General features: G+C 37.2%; 1 protein-coding gene across 3 annotated transcripts in view; it reads right to left on the bottom strand.

Annotated features, from left to right (window-relative positions):
- LOC150100482 (apicoplast pyruvate carrier 1-like) overlaps positions 1–13,191 on the bottom strand; it is a 227,937-nt gene that overhangs the window by 83,066 nt on the left and 131,680 nt on the right. The window lies entirely within an intron of this gene.

A 13,191-nucleotide genomic window follows, 5' to 3' on the forward strand; every position in this document is an offset into this window, starting at 1 on the left:
CAACAGTTTAAAAGTCTTAATATATCACCTCTCCTTCTATCCACCAAACTCTGCAGTCCACAATTCCTCAGCCAATCCTCCTAACTAACTAACATTGTACAGAGTTTTTTTACCTTGGGTATAATATACGTTAAAGATACCAAGCTATTTTAAATATAAACCTGGTTTTTTACTCCATTTCCCAAGTAAGCAAACAGACAAGTCAGTCAAGTTTGTACCTGCAAGTGTTGCAAGTCTAGCTGACCCTGCAGGTAATGCTTGTCAAGGCAACTCATGGTAAAGGTAGAATAAGCACTGATCACTATTCTTAATATTTACCCTTAATGAAAAGCACATCTCCTGGAGGAGATGTATGATGCTATGTATTAAAGGCAAGGGGCCACTACCCAGACTGGTTTCGACCTTTATTGAGGTCTTGTCAGTGGGAGCCAGACTAAGAAATACTAAGTTTTAAGTAATATAGAGCTTATAAATATTTTACCAAAACAAGTTACCACTGGGTTTATATTTAAAATAGCTTGGTATCTTTAACATAACATTGTACAGTCCTGAAACCATCTTTATTATCCGTCTTTGTACCCTTTCCACAGTTAATTATCCCCTTCAAATCCTAGGGATCAAATCTGAGAACAGTAGTCTAAGTGTGGTCTGATCAGGGTCTTATACAACGGAATGATAATTCTTTTGTCTCTGCAGGTCAGCATCCTTCTCATTATTGCAGCAATCCTCTGTGTTACCTTCACAACCTTTGCAATATGTTCCCTGAATTTGAGGTTTCTATCAATCATCACCCCCAGATCTCTTGTCTCCCCTATTTCCTCCAGTATATCTCCTCCAATAGAGTATGCAGCATCCCACTGATGTGTCCCAAACCTCAAGGCCTTACATTTTGCTCCATTAAACCAACATCCCCCATTCATTTGCCCACCTGTCTAGCTTATTCAAATCCTCTTGCAGGACTACCACATCTGCACTATAATTAGTTTCAATGAAGTTTCACTCTTCACAAACACCGTGCTGACAATAAGAAAATTATTATGCAATGCTTTTCCTTCTGATATTGTAAAATTATTTGAATTTGTCATAAATTCAAGTTTATTTTATTATCAAATCAAACTTTATAAACAGACAGAAGGAAATGCAATGGATATGGATCATAAGTCATAAACCAATCTAATAAAATTAGCTTATGCCTTATGAATTCAATTTAGTAAAATTTAGGATATGTTGATGATGTTTTTGCTGTATGGAACACTTCCTTGTCCAAACTTCATGAATCACTTTCTAAGAAAATTAATTCACTAAACCCAATAATTAAATTTACATTAAACCCAATAAGAGAAATTTACATGAAGTAGAAGATAACAACTGCTGTCATCTTCTACTTTGATGTAATTGAAGACTTTGAAAAGTATACATCATAGACTTTTCAAAAATGGCTTGATGTCATGGGTGTAATATGTATGCATTACAAAATATGAGAGATGTGTTTGTGGAGAGACTGAACAGGAGACAAGTGTAAATATGGATTTGCAGAAAGTGCGATATTTTGTTAGACTATGAGTTAACAAATGCAAAGCATATCCCATCAAAACAATTATTAAAAATGAAAAATGAAATGAGAAATATTCAAAGTGATATTAAACATTTAGTGAAAACAAATGAAAATGAACAAAAGAACAGAATAAAAGAAAAAAGGATAAAAGAGGTGATGAGTGATTTGAGAATAGCAGTGTATGGAGATTCCATTAGTAGAGGATTAGTTACTGAGAGGATCCATAAGGTCACTATCCAGGAGGAAGAATACGCAAGATAATTCATGCTTGGACATAAAGAGGAAACGAGCAAGAGAATTAGTGGTGGTGGTTGAGCAGAGTGAAAGATAACAGCATAATGGGAAAGACTGTCAGTGTGCTGCCAAGGTATGACAATGACAAGTTAAGAGAGAGCCAGAACTTTTAAGAGATCATCTCCCTTATTTCTGATACTCCTGGCATTTGTAAATAAACACAACAGTTCACTTTTATGTCTATAACCAGTCCTACCCATGCCACTTCTTGGTTGTGATTTCCCCACCACACATATCTTTCACCAATCTACTTTATCACTGCTTACCACACACATATCTGCTCAATCTCAACTTCCCCACCCACATCCCAATCTATTCCATTTCCATGTTGATCGTCCTCAGACATATTTGAGGGAAGAATGAAATTATGAAAATGTGATGGATTGCATTTTAATGGCTTTGGAGTGAGTGCACTGGAGAAACTGTTCCTAGATGTAAGTGAAGTGAGTGATGCAGGCAAGGGATCAGAAGTCAGAGAGAAAGTGAGAGATCAGTAAAGTGGTATTGAAGAGACAGAAGCGCTTGGCAATGGAAAGGTAGTAGTGTGAGAGGTGAAGAGAGAACAGGAATGCAAGGATGGGAAAACGGGGGGGGGGGAGCCCAGGTGGACAGGGAGCCATGGCATAAGGAGAGTGGATGTTGGAAGTAGTAGTGAATGTATGTCTGGGGATGATCAACATGGAAATGGAATAGATTGGGATGTGGGTGGGGAAGTTGAGACTGAGCAAATATGTGTGTGGTAAGAAATGATAAAGTAGATTGGTGAAAGATAGGTGTGGTGGAGAAATCACAACCAAGAATTGGCATGGTTAGGACTGGTTATAGACATAAAAGTGAACTGCTGTGTTTATTTACCAATGTCAGGAGTATCAGAAATAAGAGAGAGGATCTCTTAAAAGATAAAATACTTTCATTGATTGAATTTATTCACCCCAAAATCATTGGAAAACATGGCTGAATGAAGATGATATCCTAAAGGAAACAGAAATAGTATAGTGTCTTTTGCAAGTATAGAAAGAAAAAGGAGGGGGGGGTGCTGATGATGATAGCAGGGAAATTATGTCTACATAAGGTAGACATGAAAGAAAGAGGGAAGTAGTGGCAATAGCTAGGAGGTAATGTGAAGTAAAGTGGAGGCTGACAGGAAGGCATATTTAGCTGGATGTTGCTATAGGCCAGGGAATGTGGGGTGCACTGATGAAGAAATGTATAAACAACTTGGATTAGTGAACAAAGGAAGGATGATGATGGTATAGATTGGAATAGCATTTGGGAATAAGGAAAATGAATTTCTCAAGTTCTTGGGAGATAACTATTTCATGCAGTGCGTAAAGGAGAGCACACATGAGGATTGAGAGTTTTAGTTCTGATCATTTCATCAGAGGATGTAATTGTGAGTGGGGTTATGCACTTTCCTCCAGTTGGTGATTATGAAGTGAGTACCTGGGTTGTGGCTAGCCATATGCAGACTTTTGTGAGGAGAGGATATATGTGGAATTATAAGGCTGGTGATTATGACAAGCTTAGGAGAACAGCCTGAAAAAAAGGCTAAAAATAAATACTGGAAAAACTAAAGTAATGGTCAACAAGTCAACAATAAAATCACCCTCACCCTGTGAAATAATCATATAGATATTGATTTGTCTATCCTAGGACAAATCAAATTATGGACAAAATCACCCATAATAATTATCCTTCCTTTGTTCACTAATCCAAATTGTTTATACATTTCTTCATCAGAGCACTCCACATTCCCTGGCCTATAGCAACATCCAGCTAAATATGCCTTCCTGTCAGCCTCCACTTTATACTACATTACTTCCTAACCATTGATTTAGATAAAGGCAGTGAATCAGAAATCAACAGATGAATACAGTTGGCATGGACAGCTTTTAGAAAACTAAGTTCCATTCTTAAGAGTGGCATCCCATTGTGCCTAAAAAGAAAAATAATTGATCAGTGCTTATTACCAGTCATAGCTTATGGTAGTGAGACCTGGAACCTAACAAAAAGCCTGGAAAACAAACTGAAGATTGTTCAAAGAAAATTTGAAAGAAACATCCTAGGGATCTCTTTAAAAGACAAAATAAGAAATTCTTGGATTAGAGAGCAAACCAAGATAAATGACATTCTAATTCATATTAAGACCAGAAAATGGAAGTGGACAGGTCATATAATGAGAAGCGAAGATGGACGCTGGACGAAGGAGCTTACAAACTGGATACCAACCGGAAGAAGAAGAAACAGAGGAAAGCCAAGGACTAGATGGGATGATGACCTTAGAAACTTTGACAAGAAGCAGAAGAAGACTGCTGAAGATAGAAAGAAGTGGTCAAAACAGGAGGAGGCCTTTGTCAGGCAGTGGACGGACCAAGGCTGAGTAAGAAGGAGACAGTGTGGAGCTATTACATGGAATGAAGAGTTGAGCAGTAAGAAAATAAATACTGCTTGGGAAATAACAGCATCAATGTGTCAATGTATTCTGAAGGTCAAAAGGCTGAATAAGGTAAGTGTAAAATGGAAAGGATAAAAAGAGAGGTGGAGTGCTATTGATGATAGAAAAAGGATTTTTGTCCATAAAAGGTAGAGATGGAAAAGGAAAATGTTGCTATAAGCATGGCAACATGGAGAGTAGTGACACTGAAAGGTATAAGCAAATTAGCAAAAGCAATTAAAAAAGGGTAATAATTATGGGTGATTTTAATTATTGAAAGTATAGATTAGGATGATGAGATAGCAACTGGATATAAACAAAATGAATTGCTCAAATTTTTGAAGGATAACTACCTCAGAAAGTATAACAGATGATACATGAGGTTTGAGGGGTTTAGATTTAATCATCTCATCAGAGGATCTCATAAATGAGGTATCCAATCTTCCTCCAATTGGTGAAAGAGTGGCCATGAAGTCAGGCCCGTTTCTACATTTTCCGGGGCCCTGTGCAAAATGGAAAAGCGGGGCCCCTGAAAGTTAGTAACATTTATGGAAATTTTAAATAGAAGAATATCTTCTTAATTAATTAATTAAATTAAATATGAAAAATATTTATGCACATAAATAAACAAGTATGCTCTTTAGCATCAATTTAAGTAAAGGGAAAAAATTAGTTAAAAAATAAATGTTTGTATGTACATGATATATTATTTTATTATGTAAGTACACATTATCATATAAATACGCCAGAACAATGATTTATTTAATAATATAAATAATAATATAAAAATATGAAAAAAATATCCATTTTTACTATAAAGAATGAAATATATGTATAACAACTTATAAGATTTTAAAAAAATCTTAATATATTAAATTTTATTTAACCTAATGCGCTTATCAAATAAAATCATTTATAACGCTATCAAAATTCAAATTTTTTTTGCAATTTCATGCTCTATAGATATTATTGCTAGGGACGACAAATGTTCTTGAGACATAGAAGATCGCAAATAGGTTTTTATTAATTTTAATTTGGAAAATGACCTTTCTGCTGATGCGACTGTAACTGGACTGGTCAATAATATTTTAAATGTCATAGTAATATTTGGATAAATATCCGACAAATTATTTGCAATTACGAATTTTAAAATATTAATGGGTGCATCTTCTAGAACAATATTTCTAAAAATAATTAATTCATTGTAAAATTCAGATTCATCAATATCTGTATTTAATTTTTGATACAGCCGTTTGCAGCAAAATTTTAATTCTTTTTCTGCCATTTTCTTATTAATTTCATATCATAAAGAAATCCAAATGATTTTTCGTGAATTTCATACAATTCAAATCTTTTTTTGACAGATTGTAGAGCAGTATCTAAAATTACAAAAAAGAAATTTATCCTAAAATTATCATTATCACCTATGTGTGATTCATCAGGCATTTTATAATCAAAAAATACTTTTCTTCGACGTACTCGAATTACTTTAAATTTAATTTCTGTTTCTAATAGATTTGAGAATTCTTTAGCATTCTCAAAACAGCTATCAAATCCTGATATTCTCTGCTCTTCAAAGTACTGCACTAACTCTTTAATATGCTTAGTTGCTACATATATGGAAATTTTTGCATTTTGTAATACTTTACTTAATAAATTAACTTTTGACAAAAGCTCATACCAAATTACAAGGCTTAGTATAAACTCAAATGAATCTATTTGTTCATATATTGAAACTACTTCTACTTTGATAGTATTATCTGATGCAGTTTTAAATAATTCTTTTAGTGCATTTAAAAATTCTGGAATTTGAAAACATACAGCTCTAACTGAAAATATTAATAATGATGTAATTTTTTTCATGTAGTACCATCATATCCTGTACACCCCTTGAGGGTACACGGCAGGAATTTGATGATGATGACAGCTCTAACTGATTCTATTCTACATCCTTCTTGTATCACATAATGGTTTTGGAGTTAATTGTTTAACAGATTTCTTTAATATGTCCCAACTTGAAGTTGGGGCAGCAAATAATGTATATATTTTTTGTATAACATTAAAAACATTTATTGTTATAATTGATGATTTTGCGACATCCCCTAAAATCAAATTTAAATTACGACAGGTGCAAGGAGTATAAAATGCCTTTTCGTTTTCATTTAAAATGTAAGCACGGACTCCCTTATATACTCCTTTCATATTCGCTCTGTTATCATACCCTTGCCCTCTACAATCTGACAATTTAAGATTTAATTTATTCAAAAGTGATTTTATATTTTCATATATACCTTTACCAGTAGTGTCATTAGTTTTGAAGCCGAAGAACTGTTTGTAGTTATTTCAGAACTCCCGTTATCAACTGATATATCTGAACAAATATGAGTTCAACTTCATAAATTTAAACAGTTCCTCAGCCACTTCTTTTTCTTGTTTTCGCTTTCGTTTTTCATGCCCACTTGGGTATTTTCTTCCATAATAATCTCTCTCACAACTAGTCATACTACAGAATTAAATACGATAGATTTAATTATAAAATAAGTTAATAAATTAAAACAAAATTACTTACTTGATAAATAAAATGTATCTAAAATAGATAATATCAGAAAATAAATAAAGCTAATATAGATTGAAAACCGCTATTGAAGAAAAATTCTGATGTCGGATAACTTAAAACCAGTTTACAAAATATATTTTTTAAGATGTTTTGCAAGTAATGTCACATAAAAAAAATTGCTATGACAGTACGTGTATATACTTACTTGTTCATAAAATCATAAACTAAAATAAAAAAAATCCTTAAAATTATTTAAAACACCTGTTTTAAAATGCACTTTTCCCTATTTAACACTATGTTGTACGATATTGTTATATATCTTAGAGTAGTTTCAAATACCACTGCTCTAGCGCTACGATCTTATTTCGCTTACTATAACAACAATAGTTGGTTGTAAAATTATATACATATATTTTTCTATATAATAATTACAATATTAATTTATATAATAATTAAAAAAATTAATTGATTTTCTTTTTTCAATTTTTTGCGCTTTGCAGGGCCCTGTGCCACCGCACAGTTCACACACCCATGAATACGGCCCTGCATGAAGTGATTACCTGGGTGGCTGTCAGCCATGTGAGGACTTCTGTGAAGAAAGGGTGTATGGGGAACCACAATGTCGATGAGTACGAGAAGCTCAGGAGATTGCTTGTAATCGAGGAATTGGGCGGAAAGGAAATCAATGCTAATTGGGTACTATTCAAGAACTATCTAGTAGAAGCAATGTATAAATGTTATCTAAGGCTCAGGAGGTTAAATAAGGTAGGTGTGAAATAGAGAAATGAAGAGATTAAGCATGAAATATGGAGGCAACATTGTTCAATTCCATGAGGGTGTACAAAGAATAGACAAGGAGAGTAACTAGATTGGTAGGGGTAGCAAAAATGCAGTATGACCAGCAGTTAGCAAAAATTAAAAAAAACAAAAATTTGGTAGGATGACAATGATTGGAGAGAATAGTATAAGAATAACTGTTGTAGAGGATGTAGTTCAGATATTTAATGAGCAGTTCATAAAGGCCTTTCACCCTTCTGAATGTGACATCGAAGACAGTTTGAGAGCAATGGATGATGAGGAGGAGAGAATGACTGTGAATGAGCAAGGAGCATATGTAGAAGTGAATAGACTAGATGTTAATAAGATTGTGGGACTTGAGGATATATTGCCATGTATTTTGAAGGCATATGTGTTTATTAATATGAGTCTTACATTGGGTTAAATTCCAAAAGAGCGGAAGGAAAGCAAGATTGTACCACTTCATAAGGGAAGTGACAGAACTAAATCATCAAAATATAGTCCAATCTGTGCGGTTGTGGTTAAAGTGCCGAAGAGAATAGTGATAACTAGGATCAGGAATTAGGTTGACAACAGTGGTATTATCTTTGATGGACAGCATGGATTTGCTAAACGGAGATCATGTTTTAATAACGTACTTATTTATTTATTCTTATGGCAAAAGCAGCTACAGGTCAATGTCCAGACCAGAAAGCCAATCCACGTCCTCATCTGTCACCTCGTGGATGTCCTGGAGGCCACCATCATGAAATTAGCACCTTGGGCAATCATTCACAATATGAGTGATTGTCAGGGCCACAGGGGAACAGTCTCCATTTATGCAGCAGGTAGCCACATCTGCCCTGGTTAGTTCTGATCCTGTTAATAGATGACCAAATCTTCCTAGGAAGGGCAAAACCAGGCTGCAGAGCACAGGGATCTTCAACCAGGAAACCATTTGTTGGAAGACTGTTGGACCAGTGTCCTCTCCACATGTCAGGTGTTGATGGTAAGGCAGCTGAAGAGAGTTCTTCCATGGACCAGAAAACATCTCTTGATTTTAGGCAAAGACTAGGCAGATTTATGAGAGTCTGGTGCAGGGGAAGGTTGCTCATTACTTTATTAAATCCTTTAATTGAGGCTTGTCTTCTCTGTATATTTGGTGGAGCAACATTAGATAGGGCAGGCAGACAGAGGTGCTTCTCAGTGTCCCACTAATTGTGCACGGGGTAGAGTTTAGCTGGGTGTCTATAATGTTAGTGTGCACACTTCTTTCCCAGACAGGGGCACAGTATTCTGCTGCAGAGAATGGGAGGGCTAGTGCAGACGACCTTAAGACATCAGCACCATAACCCCATGTTGTTCCAGCAAGCTATTTCTCATTTTAATTTTGTTGGATAGGTTACTGGTGATGTGCCTTTTATAGGTTAGGCTTCTGTCCAGGCTCACTCCAAGGTATTTCGGATGAGGCTCATGTTCTACCATTTTGCCACAGAAAGAGACGTTGAGGTGTCAATTCACCTCTGCACTGTTCAGGTGAAATGCTGTGGACACAGATTTTGTTGGATTTGGCATCAGGTACCACTGCTTGAAGTACACCTCCAGGATGTTCAGGTCTGTGGTTCAAGGTTGTTTCCAAGTTGGAATAGGAGGTAGGCTGGTGTAGGATCGTGAGATGATTGGTATATATATATTTGCTTGAGCTGGTATATGGTAAGTCAGACATGTAGATGTTAAATAGTAAAGGGGGGATAACACAGAGCCTAGTGGAAGACCATTGTGGAGGAATCTGGGCTTGCTCTTTTTTCCACCAATACGAACTCAGATCTTTCTATTGGAGAGAATGGATTCAAAAAGCTGGAAAGCTGTTTTGCACCTTATGATATTGCTTACCTTTAGGAGGAGGCCTCTGATCCAGACTGTGTCATAAGCTAATGGTCAATGAAAGTGACTTGAAGCCTTAAAACTCACCAAGAATGGCAAGGCTGCAGGAGCGGATGGTATCCTCCCCAAGTTTCATTTCTAAAACATCTCAGCCAACAAGATGCTTTAGAAATGAAATGAAAAAATCAATGAAAGTGACTCTGGATTTAAGTTTCTTCTGGAAGCCTGCTTCAATCCAGCCTAGTTCGCCGAGTGGTTAGCATATCTGCCTTCTAGCCAAAAGGTGCGGGTTCAAATCCCGCCGTGAGTATGGATGTCTGTGAAAATACTAGTGATGGTGGTGGATAATATATGGCGTTGATGTAGATGATGTGGTTGAGTGGTGGAGAAGGAGAGTTGTGGAGTGGGTGCCCTCCCTCGATGAGTCTTAGACTCCCTGGAGGTGTCAAATAATAATAATAATAATCAGTGTTGTCAGGGCCAGGACCTGATCACAACAACAACAGCAACTTCTTCCCTGCCTGAAGCCAGCTTCTTCAATCAGGGAGTGTTCTTTCGATGAGTGGTGAAATTCTTTTAAGGAGAATTCTTTCAAAGAGCTTAAAGGTGGAGCAAAGCAAGGAGGTAAGTCGTAGATTTTTGACATTATTTGGACCTTTCCCTGGTTTGGGCATGGTAATTATTAAAAGGGCAGCCAGCCATGTTTGACCTCGTTGGCCGAGATGTTTTAGAAACTCGGGGAGGATACCATCCACTCTTGCAGCCTTGCCATTCTTGGTGAGTTTTAAGGCTTCCTGTACCTCTTCAAGAGAAACTGGACATACAAGTTCAGGAAGCCTGGAAGCCATCTTCAGATTTTTTCTGATGGAAGATTGCACAGTTATTTTTCTGGTAGAGCTGGGACTTATCTTGGAGGTTTTCAATAAATGATTAGCCATTTGATCAGGAGTTATCCCTGGTAGTTTGTAATGTATGCCCAAGCTTGGCAACGTGCCAAGAATAATCAATTCATGCTGAAGGGGAGAAAGAAATAAAGGATGTATGAATTGGTCACCAACACGCGAAATCACATGCTTTATATGTACATTTTCCAACTGGTGTACAAGCAAAATAGTTACCACTTTAAGAACTAGAATTTTCATGAAACAAAAGCTAATTTTCTGACATATAATAATAAGAAACACTCATCCCCACAAAACGCATTGATTACCCTAATATCGAAATGGATTCTCCTTCTTCTGACATGCGCAGAAGTGTCGAAGGGTCTTGCATCTGTGGGCTAACAGTATGTTGTTGCCCCCACCCCCTTAACTTTCTTAGAAGTCACCAGCTTTTCGGGCTAGATTTGGTGAAGTCAAGTTCATGGATGGTTGAGATCCATCTTTCCTTTCTGTTTTTTGTCAAGCAGTGCAATAAACTCCTTAGCAATAGTTGGATCTTCAGTTTTTTCATATTTGGCTAAAAGTTCCTCGGTATCCCTACTCCAGCATGAGATGTATTGTTTTCTGTAGACTCTAGGAATAGAAGCTTTGGCTGAAGTTTGAATTAGTTTCACAAATCTGGGATAGAATTAGGGGTGGATGGTATTGCTGTAATGATTTGCTCAATTTGCTTCTCAAATACATTCCAGCTGGATCTGCAAAGGTTCCCTCTAGCAATTAGTGTTCCACTGACGATTGAGATTGATGTACCTGTCTCTATTAGTGTACAGTATGTTGTTGGTTCTTCTCTCTCTCTCCCATTAATTTTCTTAGAAGTGACCAGCTTTTTGGGCTAGATTTGTACTATGCACAGATTGGGGGGTGTAGGGTGTGTTCCATCTGTCTAAGTGAAGAATGCCTTCTTGCTTGGCATCGTAGATCAAATACCGGTTATATGTATCCATCCAGTTAACTAGATTATCACCATCTTGGTTGTTAGAAGAATAGCCCCACATGGTGTGATGAGAATTGAAGTCACCAACATAGATAGCAGGGTGAGGTGGTAGCCAGTCCATCTGGTCAGGCCAAGATTGCGATAGTGGTTTCTATGTTTAAGGAACAAATCTTGAAAGATTTGTTCCTTAAACATTGAAACAAATCTTGAAAGAGTGCTGTTTAGGGGGACTGTAACTTATTCTTCAAAGCTTGCGCCCTCCTCCCAAACAAGTAACGCAATCCTTGTTATTCCGGGCGACAATCAAGCCGGCATGAAGTTTTTTGAGTTGTGTTTTATCATGGTTGCTGCAAGTGGCCCAGGAGGCATGGTAATGAGACGCCTGGTTTGAGACATTAGCTTCATGTTACCAGCATTACATCTCTGAGGTTTCTTGTGTCTGAAGCACCAGCAATGTACCTCAAGCGTGACACTACTGGTGTGTGTGGAGATATGGGAAGGCTGTTTCGACCCCCCCCCCATCTGCTTACTACGATAAAGTGACAGCTGCATTGCACAAAGGAAAGGGATACACAGTAGCATACCTGATTTTGCAAAGGCTATCAATAGTTTACCACAAGAAAAGTTAACTGTCAAACTATAGCAGATGAGGTTCGATAGTAGATTAGTGCATTGGATTGTAGATTGGCTATCTGATAGAAATAAGCAAGATGAATATGGGGGAGCATCATCCTGGAAGAGGAAAATCACTAGTGGTGTGCCTCGGAGGAGGAGCGGGGGGGTCTTTTTAAGAGCCATTGCTGTTTAATCTGTATGTTAATGATATTGGGTTATATTTGAATGGAGACATTCAGTTGTTTGTAGATGATGCAAAGCTGGAATGAACTATGAGGAGTAAAGCAGATGTTATAGCCTTACACTGTACCATGTTAGTTATGAGGATCGGCCGAGGGAATGTGGACTGCAGAGTTTGGTGGATAGAAGAAGGAGAGGTGACATGATTGAGACTTTTAAACTGTTGAGAGGTGGTCACAGGGTTGACACTGGGGAGTTCTTTTGCTTTGTTGAACAGCGGGAAGGAGTGATGACAAGAGGCCATCCCTGGAAGTTACAAAAGGAAACTGTTTGCAAGAAGGTGAGGAGTGGTTTCTTTGCATGGAGGGTGGTTGAATAGTGGAATGCATTGCCTGATGGAGTGGTGAGAGCGAGAACGGTCAATGAGTTTAAGGCGTGGTGTGATAGACTTTGATAGTGTTTCTCAGGGGGGGGGGGACCTCCCTCGATGAGGCTTGATAGACTTTGTGTTTCTTAGGAAGGACCTCCCACGATGAGTCTTTTGACTCCATGGAGGCCTGAATAATAATAATAAGATTGAATTGACTAAATGAGTGGGGATGCCAGTTCAATGTTGCAAAGTGTATGGTTTTGAAATCTGGAAAACAAAGATGGGATGTAGAGTTTGCACTTGGTGGGAATATATAGTTAGAGGTGGAGGAAAGAATAGATCTTGGGTTGATGGTGGATAAGGATCTAAAATTTAGAGGACACATTGCCAAAATTGTGAGGACAACAAAACAAATTCTGGCAATAATGCAGAGGACATTGATTTGTAGAAGCAAAGAAATTCTGGTTCTCTTTACAGTATAAGGCCTTGATTAGGCCACATTGGTACTACTATTCACAGATTTGGTCACCTGGTTTTCTAAAGGGTGAAGAAATATTGGAAAGAGCACAGAGGCAATTGATTAAGATAGTTTCTTGTCTCTGGAATGCTGAGTATGAAGAAAGGTTGAGAAGATGCAGAGACTAGTGGAT

The sequence above is a fragment of the Typopeltis vanoorti genome, chromosome 13 (assembly GCF_054136105.1).
Source record: "Typopeltis vanoorti isolate ZY-2024b chromosome 13, IOZ_Tvanoo_1.0, whole genome shotgun sequence".
In the NCBI taxonomy this organism is placed as follows: Eukaryota; Metazoa; Arthropoda; class Arachnida; order Uropygi; family Thelyphonidae; genus Typopeltis; species Typopeltis vanoorti.